At 42.8% G+C, this 25,022-nt stretch overlaps 1 protein-coding gene and 1 pseudogene across 8 annotated transcripts in view; one reads left to right on the top strand and one right to left on the bottom strand.

Moving 5' to 3' along the window:
* The window catches only part of TNS1 (tensin 1), a 1,878,049-nt gene that overhangs the window by 672,517 nt on the left and 1,180,510 nt on the right, over positions 1 to 25,022 (top strand). The gene's annotated exons all lie outside the window — the stretch shown is intronic.
* LOC146859328 (microtubule-associated protein 1 light chain 3 gamma pseudogene) lies at positions 650 to 25,022 on the bottom strand (annotated as a pseudogene).

Raw genomic sequence — 25,022 nt, 5'->3', positions numbered from 1 at the left:
GGTGCAGTAATTGTGTGCAGGACAAGTGACCCTCACGTCTGTCAATGCCCCAATGAACATGCTAGATGAAAAATGCTATCCATTTACCACTCTCCTGCCTGCAATCTTTTTTTTTTTTTTTTTTTTAGAGTTTTATATACCGCGAACTTGACCTGAACCGGTATCAGAGCGCTTTACATAGCATCAGTTGTGTTACATGAGGACACATTTTATTTTTGTTAGGCACGGGGAGAGTAAGTGATTTGCCCAGAATCACAGGATGTTCAGCGTTCATTGCCGAGACTCGAACCCAGTTCCGCATATTCAAGGTTGACCGCCCTAGCCGTTAGGCCAACTCCTCTCCCCAATCTTCACAATTGAAAACAAAATCGGAACCATTGAGAGCACTTTCTTCTCACAAGTTCCAAAATACAAAAATACGGCAGTATGTCCTGTGAGGTTGTACTCGTGCAAAGTTTATTTTTCACAAAAAAGAAAAGTCCCTGTTTGTTGAGCCACCCAACAAGTAGTTCTTAAAGACTTGATCCAAAGTCCTCTTCAGTAACAGCTTCAAAAGCATACATTCATTTTAGTTTGGTAGCAAGCGTTCACAATCCGCAAAGGTGTCCAATGGCTCTATAAAAACCATTTTCTCTGGATAAAACCTGCTTTAATGTGAGGCAGTCTGTATTAGTGAGTGGCAGTCTGTCTGTTTCCTCTAGTCACTGGTCAGATTGCAGCCAAGCATCTCCTGTGATGCATGGGTCATGTACAGGAAGCCATCTTCATCCTTGTGAGCCCGATACACTTCTGACATTGTGACAGACATGGACAGTAAGGTCTTGTTATTCACCATAAAGAAAAAAGCTTGTTGTGTAGAACGCTGATCGCCATCAAACAATGTTCTTCAATTGCGTCATGGTCAGCTCTTCGTGAACAAGAAATCTCCTTTGTCTAATACAGGCAAATACTTTTCTCTTTGACACCTTTCAATGACCGCCAGTAGTCTGGACGGAAACTCTCTGCTTATATCACCCACCTCACCTTTCCGAGTTGCTAAACACTTCCACATTTGAAACGGGACTGGGTTTTAGTTTCTGTGCAGACTTTCCGTGCCATTCTCTGACAGATTTACGCTGTTGCCTGCTGAACACAGCACTACACCACGCCCTTTATGCCTAATGGACAGTTAATTGATGATTTGTCCTTGAGTGGTGTGTGTGTATTTGTATGCAGTTATTCCAAGGTGAACAGCAAACAATGGAATTCCATTTTTTTCTTCTTTTAGCCTGGTCTTTGACCCTAACTTCACACTCGCTGGCCTCCCCAATGTCCCCTAGTAGTACCACCCTTTCACTTTTTGTTGTGGCTTTTAACTGAAGCATGTAAATGAAGGCAGCCAAGAACGGCGCCTTTTGCGCGTCCAGGCTATCTTCATTTACATGTAATTGCAGACCTATTTGCGCCCCCCCCTGGCAACTCATCCACGCCCCACCAGGGGGGCGCTCCCCACAGTTTGAAGACCTCTGCTCTAGATTTATCAAGCCATAAAAGGTGGCCTTGCGTGTGGTTTCATAAATCTGACTCAGTAGGTGTGTCGCCCTTGTGCCTCCTTGTGTGACACAAGGGCGACACAACTCAATTATACTTTATAAAAGCAAAGCCCAAGAATGTAAATTTGGTGTCCTGGCGGCACTGACACTTAAGATCACCTGATGTTAGGTGAACTCTGCTGTCAGTAAATGGAATACATTTTTCTGTTTAGCATATACTGCTCGAGCCGGTTGAATCAACTAACAATCAAGTTTCCCAGTGCAGTCATCAACTCCAGCATCCATTACTGTAACACCCTTTCTGCCTGTCTCCTTCGTCATCGCAATGGCAAGTTTTAGCTCACTCGGAATACTGCCACCCACCTATCAGTGGCCTTTGTAAATACGGCTTTGGATCTGAGGCATGGCATGCACTGATTGGGTACTATGTCAAGAGCTAGGGTTGGTTCAATATTGCATGCCCAACCTTCAAATGCTACAACAAACCTACCCCCCTTTTCCTGCTCTCCTTACTCCCCTGCCGGTGCATGAACCATCACTGTTGCCCATGCCACAGTCATGGCTTGTGGTCGCGAGACAGACGGCTCTCTGTCCAGGCTGGCCAGGTATAGAATTGTCTCTCGATGCTTCCCCTGAATTCTACCTCCTTTTTTTAAAGTTTAACAATAGTTTATTACATTATCAAGTGAAAGTATTACTCGGGAATTTATAAACAGGATTCCAATATATTTAAAACCCTAACCATAAATAAACTGAGGATAACAAGGACTAGAAAGCATTAAAACGATTGTACAATATGAATTGAAAGTCACACAAAAAAGAACAAATGAAGACAACATAACTAGAAATGCAGACAGTACTGGTGGTTTGAGAACTTCTTCAGAATTAATATAATCAACAGAATGTTTTTGGGAGATTTGAGAAATATATGATGTTATCGGAGACCATAAAATATCTCTCGTCACATCCAGTGAAGAAGGTGAAAGAGAAGCTCTATCAAGTCTATGATTATAGCAAATACTGTAGCACTAAGCCTAGAAAGAAACATTAGAAACATGGGGCATATTTACAAGGCGGCGATAGTAAATTATCGCCGCTTACGCGGCCGTTTTCGGCCGAAAAGCGGCGATAATTTTATCGCTTAATTAGCAAGGTCACGCTAACGTGTGAAACTTTGATTTAGCATACGAAATCTCAACGCCCACCTTTGCATCTCTAATGAGATGCAAAGTGGGCGTTCCTGACCTGACATGACAGGAAAAATGGCGCTAGGCGACATTTCTCCTATCATCAAGCCCCACGCTATGAAGCACAGTGGCACGAAAAGTAGCGATAACCCCTGTTATCTCTACTTTCCTTACGCCTGCTTCAGGACTGACTTAGCCATGATATCCTATGGAAGGTGGATATCATGGCTACGTTTGTGGGGCCCTATCAACAAGCTAACGCCACATTGCGTGAGATTATCGCTGGGTTTCCAGCGATAATCTCACGTTAGGCAGTTAGCGCTAGGATTTTTATCGCTTTTGAGATGAGCGTTGCTAATAGCACGCTATCTCAGCGATAAAAATCCACGCTAGCCGGCGATAATTATCCTAGCGCTAAGTGCGCTTAGCGATAATTATCGCCGGTTGTTGTTGATATGCCCCCATGTTTTTAACATTTTTGGTAAATGTGTTGAAAACCAACAGCTACTAGTAAATCTATGAAACGAGTACGAACAGAACAAGAGCTCCAAGCTTTAGCGATGCTCCCTATACACACATATAGCCTTTGAAAAGCATTATTGGTATCAAACATATTATTTAATTGAAACCAAATTCGCTGCCAAAATGTATATTTAGTTGGATGAGTAAAACACATATATTTAAGATTGGCATTTCCATGTTGTACATTGTAATCAACAATACATTAAAAGAGAGTGAGGAGTTAATAACAATTGATTATAAATAAAATATCGAGATTGGTTCGAGTTAGCAGACGTGATGATGTATGAAGTTTTAAGATCAAAATGTGTTCCATACATTAACAGAAAAAGAAGTGCCAAGGTCGGATACCCAGTCTATTCCCAGTCTATTCCACTATAGATTTTATTTGTAAAGTACAAACATAGTCTGGCCTGTGAAACTTGGTATACTGGAGGCTTTAGGGCCAGAAGATAAAAAGGCAACATTATCACATTTCTCAAGTTGAGGAGTTCAGGCAGGGAAGAGAGTGCGTTAGACAACAACTGATAGTTCCCAAATTCTTCCTCCTTGGAAGGCTTCAAACAATCCTTACAGGTTTTCCTCTTAGCCTCTGCTTCTCGTTTCCAGGATGCTCAGTGCCTAGAAACCCCTGTGGTTATGTGCGCTCTATAAGTGAGATCTGAACCAGGTACAGATAACGTTTTTCAAACTTTGATACAGCACTCGCGTGATCCAGAAGGACGTTTATATGGGGCTCATTTATGAGCCCCTGCGTCACTTTTGCGCCGCCGGTGCGTCACTTTTTGTGACACACCAGTGGCAGAAAACATGCGCCATGTTGCGCCATATTTACAAAGTGACGCATCTAGGTAGATGCGTCACTTTGTAAACCCCTGTGCCACATTATACCTGCGCCAGGGATAATGTATGCAAGGGGGGCGTTTTGACGCAACAAAGGGTCGTAGAAGTGACGCAGTGAAATCTACGAGATTTCACTGCGCCACTTCTAGTTTGCAAATGCGTCAATTTCTTGCGCCTGCCTCACAGCAGGCGTAAGACTGACGCAGGCCCTTTCACATGGGGCTTGCCGCATGTGAAAGGACACATTGCTGGAGTTGCGTCACTTTTGTGACACACTCCAGCGATGCGTCACTTTTGCGCCTACAGATACGTCAGAAATACTGACGTATCTGTGACTCCTTGCGACATGATGCGTCATACTGTAAATATGACGCATCACTGGAGTCGCAGGGAGGGCGCAGTGAAAAGTGGCGCATCACTGTTTTCACGCAGTGATGCGTCACTTTTCATAAATGAGGCCCTATGACTCTAAGCAAAATCCAGGCACATATAGAATGACGCACAGTGCTTCTAGATGGGACACGGGGTGGGCGCTGACTAGATTAGATCGTGCGCCTGTCCATGAAGACGCAAGACAATGATTAGAACGTGACAGAGCCAACTCAGCATGTCATCATTCTGAAGTCGATAAAGCGAGCATCCTGACAATAGCCAATGGAATCTAATTTCGAAATGTTAAGGCATAATTCAGTTTTTTAACATACACTATGTAAATGGCTTATGTTGTTGTGAACGCCCTGCTTGGATGCTCCGTGTCTGTCAGACACCATACCAAACACGCCATGCACGACCTTTACTTTTGCAGTCTTTTTTGTGTTGCTCAGCATATTGCGAGGGTCAGATCTGAGTTAAATTGTGCCCCAGCACCTCGGTAACTCATTCAGGGTTTGTGCAGAATGATTGCAAGGGGGTCTTGTCTGGGTTCAAGGGTCATGACCTCCGCAGGGACGGGGAGGTGGACAAAGGGAGGCAGCATTCTTTCTCCGAGCCTGACCCGCCTCCATTCGCTTCAGCCCGTCCTGAGAAGGGACTTCTTTAAGGTCAAAGCGCCGAGCGTGTGCTCGTCCGCCCAAGGAGCCCCCTCAGCGGGAGCTGGCGCGTTGAGGAGGGGTGGTCCACAATGTGGGGACAATAGCCCAGTTATTGAGTACTTCGTGGCCCCTCTTATTACTCCCTAAATCACCGATGAACCCTGTGCCCATCACCGAGCAGTCTCTGCCATGAAAGGCAGGGCTGGGGACCCCTAGGGCCCGGCATGGAGATTCATTGAGCCCCCCATGGACGGTGAAATGGTCTCTGCCGTGGAGCGTGACATCTGGCTCATTATCTGTCATTAGGGAGCCAGCAATGGCCGCCATAAAGTGTGGCTTCTAACAATGAACTTTGCGGGTGGGGGCAGTTAATGACTCTAATTAGAACTTCATCAAGTATCCGAGCAGCCCCCTGGTTTAATGACTTTAGAGCACTCTTGGCAACTGGCCCCTCCTCACTTCCGGGTATCTTTGAGGGACACCGATGAACTTGTGAATCAAGTTAGAATTTTCCAGATACGAGAGTTTCAGGGTGGAAACAAAATTGGCATCTAGGGGTACACACAACTTTCTCCATGTCATTCAGTCATGGGCATTACTTCCTTTGCGTCAGTCCGGTGCATTCTGGTTCTTTCAGTCTTGGTTTGCGTCAGTTCCATTAGACTAACGCCCGATAGCAATAGTTTGTATTTTAAAAGCCCCGGCCTGCAGGCCAGGGCCACGAGGAGTCCGCCCTTTCCTAAGACTGACAGGCGGTACAGCCAACAGAAACACGTAGAAATCAGTTACATCACAAAGACGTCAGTAAGGAAAGTGAGAAGGTGCAGATGTGATGTTATCAGCGGGAGTTATCAGAGGTTCCTATTAGGTCTGTCAGAGGGTTAATCGTAGCTAATGTTCAGTTGCTGATGATAATGTTAATAATGATTGTGTACACCTCTAATGCTCAGTCTAGGAGAGTCGCCAAAGTGTCTTGGGCCCTGTGCAAGGAAGGAAATGCCCCCCCCCACCCCCCCCAGCTGCTGTTTACACTCTGAAAACAATAATCGGGGTTCAGTGGACCGCTCCGGGCTCTAGGCCCCGGTATCGCTGCACCTGCTGCACCAATGAAGGCTACGTCCCTGAGCCCTGTCTAGTTCTCTTTAACAACCCACCCCGCTCCAGCAAGAGTGAGCACCGAGACAGGCAGGATGGCGCTCGGTGAAAAAAATCAAGACGCCCTGCCTAATAGATGAAAGACCCCCGTTCCCTCTGGGGTCCCATTCCCCCCTGGCCCCCTTCCCTTCTGGGCCGCTTCCCCTCTGGGCCCCCATGGGCTCTGCGCTTCCTTCTCTTCTGGGCCCCCTTCCATTCTGCATCCCCTTCCCCTCTGGGCCCCCCTTCCCTTCTGTACCCCCTTCTCCTCTGAGCCCCTTCCCCTCTGGGCCCCCATGGGCTCTGCGCTTCCTTCTCTTCTGGGCCCCCTTCCATTCTGCACCCCCTTCCCCTCTGCCCCCCCCTTCCCTTCTGGCCCCCCTTCCCTTCTGGCCCCCCTTCCCTTCTGGGCCCCCTTTCCCTCTGCCCCCCCCTTCCCTTCTGGGCCCCCTTCCCTTCTGCACCCCCTTACCCTCTGGGCCCCCGTCGATGCACCAGTGGTAGCTCCTCCCCTGACTCAGTCTTCAAAGTGCCTCTTCTCAGATGCTGCTACAGGCGTTGTCATTCCAAAACCCAGTATTAATTGTTTACTCCAGAGAAGTGTACACGGAGGAGTAAACTTAGCTTGTTTGAACAAAGTACTTCATTGAAACCTTTGCTTTGGTGCAATTACTCCTGTTATGGTTTACTTTAGCACTTTGTTTTGCAGTATTTGGCTTTGGAAGTGCTGAAACTATCCGAAAATACTATTTATAGTCAACAACTGGCTCACCACACCAGGAACACTCAGAGATTCCTTGATGGGTCTCAGTGTTGTTGGGGTACAAGGTGCTCGGGTGTGTAGATACTTGAGAAAAAGAGGTGATTCTAAAGATATTGTTCAACTTTATTGATTTCATTTGATATCTTCAGGTAACCAGCGCCATTCTCTTGTTTCATTTACTTATAAATGTGCGCCAGTGTCCAAAAATATCTGAGTTACAACTGGATCCACTAGAAACCATTTGTAGCTGGTGAACCAACATTGACCGTGCAAGGTACATATTTTTATAGCATTGTCGATATGTGATTGATTGTTGAATAATAATTTAATCTCAAGAGAGCAAAGGGGACAGAGAGGAAGGAAGCCACCGATGAGCTGGTCGCTTGACACTCCGCTGCCTCTGTCGCCCAGCAGTGGTTTGGGATCCAGCAGAAATAAGAATCGGTCAAGGAAAAGTCTAATGCCAATGAATAACTCAAAGAGGGAGCTATGGGATCGATATTAAAGATTGATGCAGAAGTGGATTTGGATAGGATCGTTTGTGAGACATGATGAAAGGACCTCCCGGCATCAGGTGCACGAAGCCCTCATGCTGCCTCAAAAGTCATGGCCGAAGACACCACATGGCAACCCATCCTTGCATGGTTGGGAGAGAGACAACAGTAAAGTACCTTTTGGTCTCCACTGTGTATCATTTGGAAGGCTCCGACAATCCTCAACAAATGATGTTAGTGAGGGGACTACACAATGTACTGAGGTTTGCAGGAGGGCCTTTCGGGTACAAGAAAGTATCTGATATAAGAGAAGACATGAGTGTTTCCTGCTTCTTCAGCTGGGGTGAGATCTTATAAGTTCCTGTTCTCCTCGCAGAAAGCAGGAATAGAAACTTTGCTAAAGTAATGATCAATAACTTCGACACCTTGGGTGGTCGTGTGGGTTTAGAGTGTCATACTGATTATTTGGAATTCTGTACTTGACAGCTGCTGGCATTTGTACCTATGGATGGAGGCTACATTGCAGAGACCTTGGCTTTGCACATCTTTAGAAAGTAATCAAACATTCTTTGCATTTTGTTGGATTTAACAAATGCCAGTTCTTTCATGTTACTTACTAAATACCACGTTTATTATTCAGAATATTGTAATTCCTCATTCTTCAAGTAATCGTGTTAACAATACATATATGTATGTTTTCTCCCAGAACATCCGTCAGTCTTGTTTCCCCCTGATTAGACGTCTGTATACAACTTATGAGGCATTAGAGCAGATCTAGAATGTGAAGGAGTCACCAAAAGTGTGCCCACCGAGTCGAGAGTGGTTATTGCTAGTGTACACAGTCACAAAAACAGGTCACTGACACAAGAGCAGAATCAACAATGTCCTGTAACATAAATATTGTGTCAAAATAATGTTTGAAAAAATATAGTTTCTCTATCCTTGTAATGGTAACTAAGTACAAAAATGTCAGAAAAAATATTGTTTCACATTCATTAATATCATTAAAGAACATACCAAAATAGAGATTCTTTATATATTTTAATATAATCCATCAATATAATGTTAATTAAATAAATATCACTAGTTTTTTAATACTATATATACTTATATAAACACACATACATATATATATGTACCAGTTTGGCTGCTAGCAACTTTTTGCACATATGGAATTATTTTGCACTACTATAGCACTTTTTGCACATATTAGGATTTAAATGAGGGACTCGCACACTAGGAGGTTAGGGGGGATACATATTATGTACTTTGCACTTTTAACTACATATAGCAGCAAGATTGAGTATGATTCATAGTTAGGATATGAATACATGCATGAATTAGGGGTGATTTGTATGTATTTACACAAAAACTCATCCCTCTATTCTAATCACGCATGTTAATGATCTATGTATTTTACAGTGATCTGATATCCTGGTTGAACTCTTATACACATTTTGTGTATGATTTTACGCTGTCAAAAGAATATGTAGTATGTCTATTATGTCTATTGCTGCTATTACTTAGAACTTGCACTTTAAATAGAGGTAATCCCGCCCCTGGCGCTGACATGAGATCAAGGCCGTCTTTTCCGGCCGAAACGCGTCATGGCAACATGGTGATTGCTGATTAAAATCACGGCAACTAATATGAGTCTACACTTGCCTTATTTCGAATGGATGTGAAGTGGTGGTAAGCAAGCAAATATATATATCTTTAGATTTTGCAGCTCGAAGAATAAAACATTCGTGCCTGAAAATTTGGGACTTTTGTTGTCTTTGGTTCGCCGAGAGGAAGTGCTAAGACAGCCCACTTTTCTTTGATATATATATATATATATGTATATATAATGAAACACAATTATTAAAAACATATATTTACATTGTTATTTTTTTGTTTTATTCTTTAAAATGTAATACTGTAAAAAGCACATTGTGTATATATATATATAATTTGTACATGATAGATAATACATATTAGCAATTCAATTCCAAAACATTAAATACATTGCTAAACAAATGAAATACAAACATTTCAAAGTAAACCTTTTTTTAAAGAAAAAATATAAACATTTAAAAACAAATAAAAATATAAACAAATACTATAAAATTAAATGTATAAACAAATATTAATAATATATATATATATATATATATATATATATATATATATATATATATATATATAAAACCAATATTAGGACATTTATTTGAGTCTGGGAATAATACATGCACTATTCCCAATCCAATTTATGCAACAGAAGAAAAGTGTAGGACTTCGGAGGGGTTAAATATATTTTTCCCACTGCAGTCTGTGCAACAGTAGGGAAAGCATTGGATATCGCATGGATTATATATCCTGTTCCCACTCCCGTCTGTGCAACAGTGAGGAAAGATTTGGCCTTTTGAGGGGTTACATTTACTATTCCCTCTTCAAACTGTGCAGCAGTAGGTAAAGCATTAGACTTTGGAGGGGTTGAATTAACTATTCTCACTCCAGTCTGTGCAGAAGTATGGAGAGCGTTGAACTTCGGAGTGGTAAGATTTACTATTCCCACTCTAGTGTGTCAAACAGTAGGGAAACAGATGGACTTCAGAGGGTTAAAATGTACTATTCCCACTCCAGTCTAAGCAACAGTAGGGAAGGCACTGGACTTCGGAGGGGTTACATTCACTATTACCACTCCAGTCTCAGCAACGGTAGGTAAACTACTTCACTTCAAACACATTACATATTTGAATAACTGTATTACTATAGGAAAAATATAAAACTCCTAATATTAGCATTTTTGCCTTTGTGGGTGGAAGGGGTTAGCCTACCAGTCGTTGGAAGTTAGCCACGCACTATTTCCTTCCCCATTCGTAATGTGCATGACTCCTGTATAGGGCAAATAATCATGAGTTGGACTCTCATGCCTCAGGAGGGACAACATTGATTCTTTACTTGCCCACAAGCTAATCCCATTGAAGTCATGCACTCCTGGATTGGAGGAGCACCAAGAATTGTATATTTCAGGTGATCTGATTGGTCACCCCAGCTAAAAATACTGGCCTGTCTGACAAGTACAGGGTTCACTGATATCTCATCATTCAAGGCGGGTCTGCAAACCAGCGCAAACAGGATGAATTCCTGTACTGGAATATTTGCTGGTGGGAACTCTCCATGAACAGGACTTGAACCAGGTCCAGCCAAGTCTCCTAAAGCATTGCTGGCGTTAAGCTGCATGGAGAAGAGAATACACCTGCCTGTCTGAATTACTGAACAGCGCCTGCGAGGAAGAGTCATTGACCCCCAGTGAAGGCCAGAGCCCACGTGGATGGAAGCACCTGTGTGGGACAGCCCAACAAACTGTGTCTCACCTACAGACATGTGGCTTCTCACAGACCTCCAGGCCAAGGAGAAGGACTTCAACCTTCACGTTAACACAAGGAGTGAGGCCAGCAGCATAACGAAACTTGGGGTGGCCCCCCTGAAAAGTACATGGAGGTGGCCTCCCATGCTCCGGACCCATTCAGGAGCTCTCAGGCCATGGACCCTGTACCTGTGCACAGTGCTTGATGGAGCCCCTTGCACTGTGAGGATTGCAGAGGCTATTGTTACGCCACTGAGTGAGTCTGGTTTCTTCTTGGCCCTCTTCGTGTCAGAGAAAGCCTCTATCTTTCCCTCACAAGGTCTTGAGGTTTCCTCAACTGCACACGCTGGCCTAGGAATACTTTATGGCAGCCAGATGTGGTCAGCACGATTACTTGACCATTGGAATTGTGATTCTGGCTCAAGTTGTTCAAATAATCTTGTCATTTGAACCCTCTGGCAGTACCTTGGCGTCAGCTTAGTCTTCAGCACTTTTACCAGTAGCCATAATGGGTGACAACAAATCCATGCTAACATCACCGAGGGAAAATCCTGACCTCGTCTGGTAGGTTCTGGATGCAACTGGACCTGCAGACTGAAATCTCATCAAAAACTCGCTATTCTTCCATCAAGCCAAATCACTGCATCCAAAACCCAAGGACATTAGCCTTTAAATTGCATCTCTGAAACTACCTGTGTTTTGAGCCCATAACATAGAAGGAATTTGTTAGTTTTGGCATTGGTTGCAGCACAGAGATTCACGGTATTCTTAAGTAAGTCTTGGATGCTCAACCCGGCTATCCTCGGACAGTCGAGTGCTGAAGGGAAGTACTCGGTCACCCAGCTGGAGTGCTTTGGTATTGGCGTCCAAAGTCCAGTGGCGGCCCTTTAGTGTGGGTGTCTGGGCTCTGCACCTCCATTTTCCAGAGCATGATGAGTGTCTGTCAGGCTGAACAAATGTCAGCCCAACATGATGTCAAAGCCATGTGTTTTCATGTGCTAATGCCCAAGCACAATTCAACCCAGGTTTGCTGGGCTGAAGATCTTATAGCCCTGAGGGCTCCAACATCATTAGCCCTGTAAAGTCCTCTGAGGATCCTCCCTCTGAAGATGAGGGGGAGCACCACTGATAGATTCAGCCACAGGTGCCTTAGGTTTAAGCCCTGAAGTGCCCAGATCCGACTGTCAATCAATGAAGCTCTTTTCCAACTCGTCACAAAGTGGTGTGTGATCAACAAGTCTCACTATTCCCATCCGCCCTCTGATGAGTTAATGAAGGGCCTTCTCTCTCTGGCTGATGCTTAACAAAGTTAGTCAATGTGAGGAGGTCGTGGGATCTTCCGGTTCCTGCTTCCTTCCGCAGCAGCCACCTTGTCCCTGCGTGATTGTTCTTCTCTCTCCCACCGCCTGCCGGTCCTGCCTTGGGAGTTAACTGGGACTGTATTCATCCACAGAACAGCCTCACAGCAATTCGCTGCTGGAAGGAGACACGTCCAGTTGCTGACATAGGACAGGAAGGTTTTACAGAATGAACAGTGACACTATGGAGCAGACTTTTCACCGAAGTGGAACTTTCTGCTCCCTTTAATGCATTTAAATCAGAGCTGAAGGAATTTTTCAAGCACACCACTGGCCGCTGCTGAGTTTTTGGCAGACATTGAAGAAAAGGCTGGCTGCTCGGATTTTGATATTACCTAGGTGGGAGTAATTATGAAAACTACAATAGACCTGAATAGCAAAGTTTCGATTTGAATTGTCTTTTTACCTTTCTGCGGATCACTCCTCAGATGCCAATAATTGGAAAAATATTGAACTTGATGCAACTTTCTTCTTGTCTTAAATGGACAAAGGCAGGCCTGGTGGCAGGCACATTGAGACTCAGCATGTAAAGGAGAAGACCAAATAGTGATTAAATGTCAATAGTAGAAGGTGCACTCTGATTGGATGAGCCGAGAGAGGGAGAGTACCGTAAGTATTCCTGGCGCTACCGCGGCCCGGTAGGTAAGTGCTTCATTCAATATTTGAAAGTGTGTGTGTATGTATATGGGTTTGCCCGTGTGTACTTGTGAATGTGTGAATGTAAGTATGTGCATGTGTCACGTGGTCTTTGGGGACATTGTCTTCTTCCCTAAGTTAGCATGAGCACTCTGTGGACTGTCTGCTGCTTTGCACACATTACCTCATGAGTTTATTTTGCAAATGTCTCTTTTGCCGTTTTCACATGAGAACCTATTGCTGTGTTCACTCTCTGTAGGTTCCTGGGATTTAGTCTGAACATTTTGAGCAAGGTCGATCAACAATGCCCCATGTTATTCTGTTCTGGTCAGGCCCTAGCACCCAGACAAAACTTACAGATGCAGCTGTTGTTTGGGGATACGTACTTTGGTTTATTGGAATACAAGGATATGTAGCTCACACTTGGAGAGGGACCTTTCCAGAGAGAAGAGCAAGACAGCATCTATGATGTAGAACTATCGTCTATAGACTGAGGTACGGGGTCTGCAGATAACACCCAGAGATCTTCTAATATATATTCACCCTGCGTCTGTGCAAGGGGAGGGAGGTTAGGCTACTCTGTCTCTCACTATAACAGCTCCTTTTATGATCCACGGATTACTTGCCAAGCTGATCGTATTTGTGTTGTGAATTTTTCTGCTTATTCTGGCAAGTATACTGCATAATAGAGCACATTAGTTAAAATAAATATTTTAAATGTGTTTGTGTCTCTGTCAAATCTTATTGTGGACAAGTACAAGAGTGTGAGTGGAAGGGTGTGTCTTGTAACCGCGATTCCTGAGAGAGTCGGGAGTGTTGTGTTCTGGTGTTTCTAGTCACTTTTTCCCCCGTAAGTGAGTGGGAGGGCAGGTGAGACACTATAACTAGTTGGTTCTGGGCTTATGGGTACTAAGGTGGTAGGATGACTCAGTCCCTCTATAATCAGATCCCATATTCCTATGCATAGTTTTGTAGTTGTGCAGAGTCCCTGAAACACATGTATGTACTTCTATGTATGTGCACATGCTTATGCTTGGGTAAGTGTATGTGTGTATGGGGGTGTGAGTATGGTTTGAAATGGTAGGTGTAGATATGGGTGCCTGTGTGTGCTTGTGAGTCGATGAAAGTGAGTATGACTTTGTGTGTGTGCACTTGTTTCACAACTTTTTAAAATGAACTAGCCACCACTGCCAAAGACACCAGGGGCTGTATCACAGAAGTGCTCCAGTGGTGCAGCGGACATTTACTCTCGCATTGCGCACCTGGACTTTAGTATTACAGAAGGGGCTACAGACGCTTTTGAGTCCTCTTCTGTGAGTCCGATAGCGCTGGCGTACATAAAGCACCAGCGCTATCATCAGAGGGCATTCCCTCATTTGCATGGGGGCGCGACCCCATGCAAATGAGGGAATCCCTTTGCGTCTTTGCCTGCACTGTATTATAGACACGGGTGCAGAGGCAAAGAAGCTGTCAAGTGGCTCAATGGCAGTGCACCCCCTGATGGCAGTCCTCTGCCCGGGGGAAAAGGGAATCCATGGAACCTGCAGACACCCCCTTGCAGGCGGGTGGAGTTACTCACTGAATGCGCCTGCAAGGGGATCTCTAATTCCCTTTAAAAGCACCTGCGGTTTGCCGCCTGCACAGTGAAACGCGGAGTGGCTTCAAAGCAGCGGCTCCTTTTTCACACGAGTTCGCGGCTGCCCTGGGGGCAGCGCATTCACCATAATACAGCGCATTTTCCTTGTTTGTGCTCGGCGCACCTTTTAAAAGGTTCACCCAGTGCAAACAAGAAAAATGCGCTGCATGTATGATACGGCTCCGGTAGTAAATGGCCTAAAGTTGTTGTAATTGAGGGCCAGTACCCTCTGACTGCCTCAAGACCTAAAGACAAACCCTTGTCAGACCCCCTGGTATCACATTTTATTTATCTAATTTCCGTTCTTGGGAAAGTATTTGAATGTACACCGCATCACAAGAGATGTATCGATTAACTATTTTATAAGACTTCAATGCCATTGTGCTGAAATTTCGGGAAAATGTGGTGATGATGAAGTTTAGGTGAAAATACTAGGTCTGTGTTTTCCCCGTTCTGGTGACTGACTGTACGTGACTGATTCACTCATAGATCCACAATAAACAAGCGGCTGTGCGGCCGCGAAAGTGAAAGTGATCACAATCGCGATCAAACATCAAAGCAGCCGCGAAAGTAAAAGTAATCGCGGTCAAGTGCGGTGCGCGCGCCAGCGCACATGCACTGTGGCTCTAGGCTGGCCTGGTAGCACTTTTTGGAGCCCTCTCAATAAGTCTCGCCAGACCAGCGCATGCGCTGGGTCAGGCGAGACCTAAAAACACCATCCTTTAGTAACTCCTTCTGGAGAAGAGACCTGCAGAGACTCAGACAATGCTCGTTAGATTTTTAATTCTCTTCTCCAGGCCTGTTCAAAACGTATGTCTCTTCTCAATGTATCACAGAGTTTTCACTCAAAAAATGTCTGGTAAAAGAATTCAAATTTGGAAGTTCATTTAAGGAGTGTGACATTCATATCTTTATAGCTATATCTTTGTGAAAAGTTAAGTTGGAATAAATGTAAAATATCAATAAATAAGAATGTCGGGAGGTCATATTTTATCCATTCTTAATTTTGTTGTGTGTTGTGTGCACAAGGCTCTCTCTAAAATAGTTAAATGCCATACAATATTTTCAGGAATAGTTTCCCACGAAACATTCTTGCAGGAAGTTTGAAGGACTGGAAAACACTGGCAAAGGCAACAAATATCAAAACTTCATAAAGTTGCAAACCTTCACAATTATTCGCCGGTGAGTTTCACAAGGGCCTTCGTAAACACGCACAATACACAGAGCAAATTTCCATCCATCAGGGGATTTGGAAATGATCACAGGAGCGCTTGGGGAAATCCACAGCTGTAATTGTGAATTTAATTGTAAAATCAATTATTAATTACTTACTTGACTACCCATGACAATGGCTTGAGACATTTTTTCGGCGAGTAGCATGTTACTACAGAACCCAAGATTAGTAGTTGGTAAGTTAGTACCATTTTTTTTGTTTGTTGCTCTCGTGCATTAATTGTGTTAAGTTTGTGCTCTTGATTTCTTGTGTGTTTAGTAGGATTCGGAATGGAGACTAAACGACAGGAATAAATTTAAAGGGGGAGTTTGGACTAGGGATAAAAATAGAATGATAGGAATTGATTTGAAAAGAGTAAGTTGTTTTTGTGAGTGGTGCTCCTGTGTGCTTGTTACTTGGGGGGCATTGCTAAAAAAGAGGTGAAACTTTGAGAAGGATGTTTGGGAGTTCATAGTAGTTAGAAAGATTTGTGATGAGTCAGAGGGAGGAGTGATGCCAAAAATGGAAGGGTTTTATATATATATATATTCACTTAAAAAACCATAGGTTTCACACATGTTATAGTTAGCTGGACATTTCACTCGTGAAAAACCAATGAAATTCCCCCGTTATAGTTAGTGCGGGCAACTATAACTCACGCGACCGCAATCCTCTGCTGATGACGTCAGATATTACATCACTGTATTTAGACACTTATTTACCCATGTCTTCTTCCATTAATTTTTAGCTATACATATATTACAAATATTTTTTTTTCAGAAAAACACATATGTCATCAGTGATGTAATATCTGACGTCATCAGCAGAGGATTGCGGTCGCGTGAGTTATAGTTGCCTGCACTAACTATAACGGGGGAATTTCATTGGTTTTTCACGAGTGAAATGTCCTACTAACTATAACATGTGTGAAACCTATGGTTTTTTAAGTGAATTTGCAAGGTTTTTTAAATGCTAATTCCTAACTATAACGTGTGTGAAACCTATGGTTTTTTCAGTGAATTTGTACGGTTTTTTAAATGCTAAGTTATGTATTTTTTTTTTTTTTTTTTTTTTTTGCCGTTGCGGAATCGTTACGCAAAGTTCGCGGTATTTTTCCGTTTACGCCGTGCGCGTACGCTACGCGCATTCGGCGATTTTTTGAAAAAAAATTACAATTAATTTTTGCCCTTGGGGGTCCTTCTGGGACCCCCTGACAAAGGCTAGGGGGTCAGGAACTGTCCACCCTGCCCCCTTTTCACGTTCTCCACCTTTGTTTTTCACCCCCTCAGACTGCGAGAGACAAAATGGCTGCCGACACTTCCTGGTTTCGACCAATTCGAATGTTTACTAAGATCTAACAACCAATCAGAATCGCGCTCGCGCACGGCGGCGTGCGCGTACGGTACGCTTACGGTACGCGCTCGGAGCGCGCCTATAGATATATATATTGATTTAAATGCTATTTTCTCAGGAAATACTGAACAGATTTACACGAGACCTTCAAAAGGCACATCCCTGACCTGAGGGCTACCTCTCTGCCAAATTTCAAGTAATTCTGTTCAGCCGTTCGGGCTGTAGCTCGGACTAAAGGTCCTATGGAAAAATGCATGGGGAAAATGCGTTTTGGGACCCCCCCTTTTTCTCAGCCCTCGCTTGACGAATCCCCCCGAGACTTTCAGGGAAGGAGCGGAGCGGAGTGCCCCACCTATTTTGAGAATTTCGCGAGGATTCGTCAATCGGCGCCAAAGTTATTCCAAATAGAATGTTGCGGATTTCCTATGGAAACACGGTCCTAACTATAACTATCTACTGGCGACCGCCAGTAGATAATATATATAGATCAGCAAAAAGACTCCCCCATGTTTCCTTCTTGCTTGGAAAGAGAGTCCCGGACCCAAACTTAGTGGCTGAAACAATTTATTTTTCAAAAAGCTGTATGACGTGTTTCGGGCACTCAGATGCCCTTGATCACATGCGGAAACGCAGTCCGCTTTCTATTTTTATATTACATTGTGAACTACACCCATAGTGAACATAAACAAAATACTTTAGTTCGCAAACATTCAATGAGTTGGATTTTTTGGTTTGTTGGACTCTCTATTTTATCCTTTGTTGTTTTCAGTTTTCACTTAAGTGATTTACTATGTATATTAATATACAAACACACTTTGCACGATGCACAGTTGTTATAATATATGATGTATCTAATTATAACAGATACATTTGTTATAGCTAAAAAAATATAAATACTAATAAAATAGCTAATATATCTTGTTTGCGCTGAAATCATATACATATATTCATAAAACAATCTTTCAATGGTAAAAACACATAGTAAACAGTGTAAAAACCTTTTCTGCATAAATGCTTGAAAGAATGTAAACAATAGCTATGTGAAAGTGCTCTGAACATTCATTAAATCACTTGTTGGTGATAATTAGAACTATATATATATATAATGCTTGGTAACGTTTTGTTTGCTTGATCGAGGTCCTCTATATTGTAGCGATATTTACATGGTCTGCTGTCCACGTTTATCTTGTAGTACAGTTTTTAGGGTTTTATATACCTGTAATTAACTTATATTTTCATAAATATGCACGTCGTTTATCATAGTTGTGAGTAGCAGACATAACCCTATATATGCACTTATATATACATAGAAGCAGCAATTTTGAAATGGTCTGAAATACACATGTATCTTGTGATGTAATTTATAATTTTCCCCTTATATAAGTGTATCTGCTTACAACAAGAGGCTTAGTTCAAAGTACAATGATGTGTACTTGTATAACAACAGTTCTTTTCCATACTGTAAGAGTATAGTTTAGTCATGTCTAAGTATACTGTTGTGGTACATTCTTGAGTTGTGAATATAGCCGTCATGTGGGGAAGAGCCAGTGTTTGACTAATCCTCTGAAGTGGAGATAGCTTGCCTGCTTGAACAAAGAAATATCCTCAACCCATATTTATTTTCTTTTATGTATGACTTATGAGGTGGGGAGCCATTCGTGAGTATAGGCCTAAGGCCTAAGGCAGAGACACAATTGATCAGCGTAGCATGATCAACCAGGTCAAATGCTGCCGATAGATCCAGTAGCACCAGAACTGCTGCACCTTCTTTATCTAGCACAAACATAATTTCATCAGGCGCTTTAATGAGTGCGGTTTCTGTGCTATGTCCTTTCCTAAAGCCAAACTGAGTATCATCCAACAGCTTATTCTCCTCAATAAATTGAGCTAGCTGAGTGTTTATAATCTTTTCAATGAGTTTAGCTGGTAAAGAGAGACGCGCAATTGGTCGATAGTTTTTGGTCTCTCCTGGATCCAGATTAGGTTTTTTTAACAACGGAAGAATAGAGGCCTTTTTCCATTGGGAAGGATAGGTGCCAGAGCAGAACATAGAGTTGCAAATGTTTCTCGGTTGGTACCTATTAGATCTGGGATCAATTTCAGAACTGAGGGGGCGGGGGAGGGTCGAACGTGAGCCTGATTTGACCGTGTTAACGAGATCAATTATCTATTCCACTGGGACTGGCCTAAATTCTATGAAGTTGGAGCTGTCCCTTCCTTTGCTAACTTAGAAACTACCTGAAACAGCTGTTTGGAGGAGTCTTGTGCAGTTTCTATTTTCCTTGTGTATTAGTAACTTTTTTCTGTTAGTATAAGACGTTTATAGTTTGCCAGTGCCAACTTGTAGCGAGGTTTCTCCTGGTTGTCATACTCTAGGTGCCGGCGCCTTTCTTGTTTCCTACACCGTTGTTTCTCCGACCTCAGTGCCTCAGAGAACCACGGGGCGGAGGGAGTCTTCCTCTTTGATATGATTTAGTGCATTGAGAAATAACTTTCACTGCAGCCAAATGCAGCCAATATAGAACATGTTTGTAGTATTTTTATCTTCAAGGTTACTTTTTGCAGAATTCTTTCTATGCACAGAAGCAAATTAACGTAGATTTTATTTCCACTTTATGCTTAATTTTTGCTACATGCACTGTTGCAATGGTAGTCACTTTCATGAAAAAGTGGTAAAGAATACAACTAGCAAGGTGATATTTTCTCTAAAATTGAATTAAGGTTGAAGAAAAATATATTTGCAGTGTCCTATGACTATGCACGATCCTGACATAAATGTACATTTGTACATCAACATTTTATCTCCATGGAGAAAATGTTTTCACCCATTAAATTCCCTTCTATTTTTCTCTATTACATTTGTGGATGATCCCATCCCACTCACACCCTGGAGATTCACGTAGGGTGAGAGTTTCCTGTAAGAAATACACAAGTAATCAACAAGCTAAGGGTTGTTTAGCGCTCGCCTACTTTTGCAGGGTCATTCAGCTGAAAATATCCCCAAACCCACTCGTAACCGGAAATCTGTGATTGTGAAAATGTTCCTGTGCTGCTGGAGTTCCTGCATTGTACTGTGCAATTAATTCATTTATTTATTGATGGTGAGAGAGTGTAGAATTCCACCGAACCTGAATCTGTGAATCACAATTGTGAACGTACACTTACTAACAGCATTTTGTGCACCTAGGTTGATTTTGGGTGTGAAAATTCTCGGATTCAGTGCCAAAAAACCTCAAAGAGGTTGAACCATCATTGAACTCAAGCGTTGAGAAGCTTTGACTTTAGCATTGACTTTGCCATTCTCGGAGAATGTTTAAGCTTTTTAATATGCATAAAAGTGCGAAGATTAATTCATTGATAACAAAAATCGAAAGAAACTCGGGTAAAAAACAATGGTTACAAAAGTAATTATTTCATGAAAAAAAGTGTTTTACGCTTCACAAATATAAGCCTGGTGGAAGGATTTTAATATTTTGAATTGTAGCAAATTAGCAGATTTCAGAAAATCAAGCTGATTTGTAATTTATAGAAAACGAAACCCTCACTTCTTTATTGCTAACACTGTCAGTCGGAATGTTGACCAAGTATCATTCTGAGGGGTATTTACGCCAAGAACAGCTTTCTGGAAGGTTACAAATGGCTCGAAAGTTGTCAGACAGAGTAAGTGGATGCAGACTTCTGGATGGACTGTGATGGGGTCTGACAATGAGGGGTATTGTTCAGGCTTCTACTTCAAGAAAGGACCACATGGAAACCATCAGAAAGGCTGAAACTCCACCATAGGTCAATAAGTCCAATATGTATGTGAGGGTCAGTTTCCTGCCGGGTACCCTAGGGAAACCTTCCCCAGTTGGTGATGGACTAGAGCTCCTTGCCCAGCTGGTCTTCTCTTAAAGAGTAGTTTAGTGAACAAGAATATTTCTGGATGAGGGCAGACATGTCCAGTCTTAGTATGTTTAAATGGTTCTAATGGTACCGGTAAAACTTTATAAAATACTCCAAGCAGCAGCTCGGTCTTAGACACAAGAGGGATAAGCCAATAGCAATGTAATGACCAAACACTTGATGTGAAAATTGTTACTTACCATAGGTATTATAAAGCCCTTCTTCAGGCTCAATGCAATTCTTATCTTGCTTCACTAATGTTTTCACTCACTATATAGCTTTTCTGAATCGAAAGAGTCCTGGGCCCACCCGGTACTCGATATTGGCTTTGACAGAGCGGGGCATTGGGTGCGTAGCCTATCTGAGGGAAAGACAATTTAGTAGCTTGTAGCTCCGAGCAGCCCAAAGAGGGCAAGTCAGAGAAGGGATGTGGTGGAAGTGTTGCACCATGGACGAATGACGAACCCTATGGACATTATCCTCTCTTGTTGACCCCGGTAACCCTGCTCTTGGTAACAAATTTTGTGACCGTGGCTCACCGATTCAGATCTCTTTATTTGAAAATATAGTTTGATTGCAGCCAATTAAAATCAAGGCTGTTGAATGGTTATTTTCTGTAGGGCAGGGTTAGTTCATTCGTATTTCTTAGTTATGTTGGTTTTGTGTAAGTCGACTTATTGAGCTCTGCACTCCAAAACTCCTTCAAGTAGCGCATCTCAGCACAAGCTGCAGAATGGGTAGAGCCAATTTCACGTGCAGTGAAAACCTAACATGGAAGGCTTCTGACAGCTTCCGGAAATCTTCTAGTAAGGAGTATGACTCAATGTCATCTTCAGAAAGTGTGGAGCCCGAGTCAAGACATAGTTTGGAGCATTGGTCCAGGGCCGGGCCAACCCTCTTACCATCATTGGTCATCCGATTAACCTTTTCCGCCGACTGAGCAATGAAGGGAGTTAGCATTAATTAAACAATCTAATTAACAGTGTAACCCATTTGGCAACACAATAAAGACCAGGAATCAGTGAATACAGTTAAAAGATTTATTGCAAATTAGCAGCCAGGGTAAGGTATATAAATGTCAATACCATACTGTAAAGATACAGAATAACAACAAGATAACCCCAGCTTCTAAAGAAATTCAGGCGCGTCAGCATAAGGCAAACAAGAAGATCAGTTACAGCGATACAGAAGATTAATAACAAAAAATTGATGCTCAGAGAAGAGTCTCTGATCCTCTCTCCTCAACATGAGTAAATTCTACAATCATCAAATTTTAAGTCCGAATTAATCAGGATGGTTAAGTCTAAAAAAGGTGGGGAAATGTAGAGAAAGAGATGAAAAAAGGAAGTTGTCAGCATTTCAGAAGCTTGGTCAAGAGTCTTCTAGGGACAGGGAATGAGTGTTAGCCTAAGGCACACTCACCAAAGAATCAAAAAGGAGAAGCATAGAGGTCTGCACCTCCCAAAGTCCACAGGAATAGTGGTCCACATCAACCTGTGAGAACCCCAGTTATTACCATACAAATCTTCTAGGGTAGCACCCCTTGCTCACACCATGAGGGGCTCTGTTGTCCTTTTCCATTCTTACTTTGTGAGCTGCAACATTAACAGATTCTCCCAGACTAGACCTAGGAACGATATAGACCTTGGTCACCTGCAACTCCTCGCAACGTTACTGAATAGATTGTCAGTCAACACTCTGACCCTCCATGTTCTTTGTCAAGTTCTGCTTTGCAGGTTCTCTATCGCTGATACAGTTACATCAATTCTCAAACTACAAACCATGTGAATGCACCTGCAAGGAAAAGACACGCAAGCAGACATGGAAAATCAGTATTTTATGGAGGAAAAAATACGGGCCTACTCAAATCAACTTAACCTGGTAACTCAGTGGTGCACATTTTAATATGCGAGTGCACATACAACTACAAACAAAATAGTAAATATCAGTACATTAGATTCAGCATTAAATTCATGTTGCAGTCTAAGTAATTGTAACTGAGCATAAATGTAAATGTGAAATACATTCTAGATCAAATGTGAAAACATTAGTGCACATGTTCATTTTTATAGTGTGAGGATGGTTTTATCCACTCCTAAAGACTACGTTTCATTTTAATAAGATTAAGGCACACAGTATGTATGAATTCCTAATTCTACAGTAAATGAACTTCATTACTGAGTTCAAGAGCAACACTTAACACTGATAACATTAGGACACACTGAATATGTAGTGCTAAGTGCACATATATATTGCGTGTTTGTGACGTGTAAGTGTGGAGCCAACATTACGCTAGTCCTGCGTCATGCTTGAGGTTTGTTACCCACTTTCAGCTGATTCACGCCATCATGGTGCCATACAATTTTGAAAGTGAAACTTTCAGTAACAAGGCCATGCAGAACAAAGCAGATAGCTCAAGATGCCCAGTTTCCACCAGTAAGAGAGTAGAAAAATAGAACTGGAACAAGCATTGATAAAGCTATTTCTGTTTAAACTTGGATCTAGTTTTTTGTTTTGGAACAACAATATTTTACATGGAATTCATAGGTTAACTACCCTGTTACACTCACAGTAGGAAGTGGTGACTTGGTTGGTGTTAAGTGAACAAGTACATAATATTAACATAACATGTAAACAAATAGTGCTGCAGATTGTATGTTAAATTGCCAGATTTTATTAATCACAAATAAATCTGGCTTTACAACTGGCAACCTCCCTGCATCAGTTAAAGTCAAGCCACTGATCCAAGGATTATGTCCATTTCATTTGGTGAAATCTGACACACAACTCTTATTTTTGCCTCTGTCCCACCCCTCTTTTCCTTTTTCTAGGTGTCTACCTATCAGGCTAAACACTGACCTTTAATGCTGTTGAGTGAGAGAAACAGGAAAGTTATGTTATGTTATGTTATTGACATTTGTAGAGCGCAAACTGCTACCCGAAGGTGTCCTGGCGCTATTTGAAATCTTTCCTGAGTCCCATATAAGAGAGAGGGGGTGCCAGCTGGGGTTCAGCCTAGATGGTAAAGAGCCACGTCTTCAGGGCTTTTCGAAAAGCCAGGATGTTTGGCAATGCTCTGAGATTCATCGGAAGTCTATTCCAGGCCGTGACGGCCCCAACAGTGAAACTTCTACCCCTCCAATTGGCCTTTTTAACAAAAGGTACCACCACTAGTTTGGCATCTGAGGACCGTAAACGTCTAGTAGGTGTGTACCATTGGAATTGTTTTTTGAGGTGGCTGGGTCCGGTTTTATGAAGTGCTTTGTGTGCTATACATAGGGCCTTAAACAGCACCCGTTTCCGCACTGGTGAGAGGACTGGAGAAGGACAGAGAGGTAAATAAGAGGGAGAACTGAGGTAGAGATAGATATACGCAAGGGAGCGGCACAGGTGAAGTAGGGAGAGATATAAGGTTAAGAGAGAATACTGAGGCAGTCAGAAAGGTACACAGCACTGGACTGAGGAAGAGTTTGGTAGACAAAAAGAGGCAGAGAGAGGGATGGTACAAGTAGAGGTGAGTCAGACAGCACAGGGGCGTAACACAGGCCCCCGCATCCCCTGCGGTGCGTGAGGGGCCCGAGCTGCAGGGGGCCCGCTGAGCACAGTTCTTAGGCCTGAGCGCTCCGGATTATATCCGGAGCGGGAGCACCTCCGCGTACATTACAGGGGGGGCCCTTAAACTTTTGCTACGTCACTGAGACAGCTGTAGACATAGACAGGCAGAGAGGTGAGTTAGTGAGGGAAATGTAGAGAAATACACGGTATAGAAGAGGGGGTGAGAAAGTGGTCAGTCAGGGAGTGGCTCAATGGGAGGAGGTATAAAAGAGAGGGCAAGTAGAGGGTGGTGGCCGCTCACTGTTTTGGTATATGGACTGCTCTTTCTTTCTTCCTTTGCTGTTGGCAAATGGGTGTTTTGAGCACGGTGGATGGCGTAAGTTATGGTGTGTCCTGTGTGCGTTGCTAAGCAGAATTGGAACATTTCACTGGTTTTGTGCATTTAAGCCTGAATCGTAGCTCAGTTTTCGACTGGGATGTTTTCAGTTAATTCTTTGCGCTTTTTATGACTTACTTAATTTCAACCCCCAT

Source organism: Triturus cristatus, chromosome 3_2 (assembly GCF_964204655.1).
Source record: "Triturus cristatus chromosome 3_2, aTriCri1.1, whole genome shotgun sequence".
Taxonomy (NCBI): Eukaryota; Metazoa; Chordata; class Amphibia; order Caudata; family Salamandridae; genus Triturus; species Triturus cristatus.
This window is presented reverse-complemented; position numbering and strand designations above follow the sequence as displayed.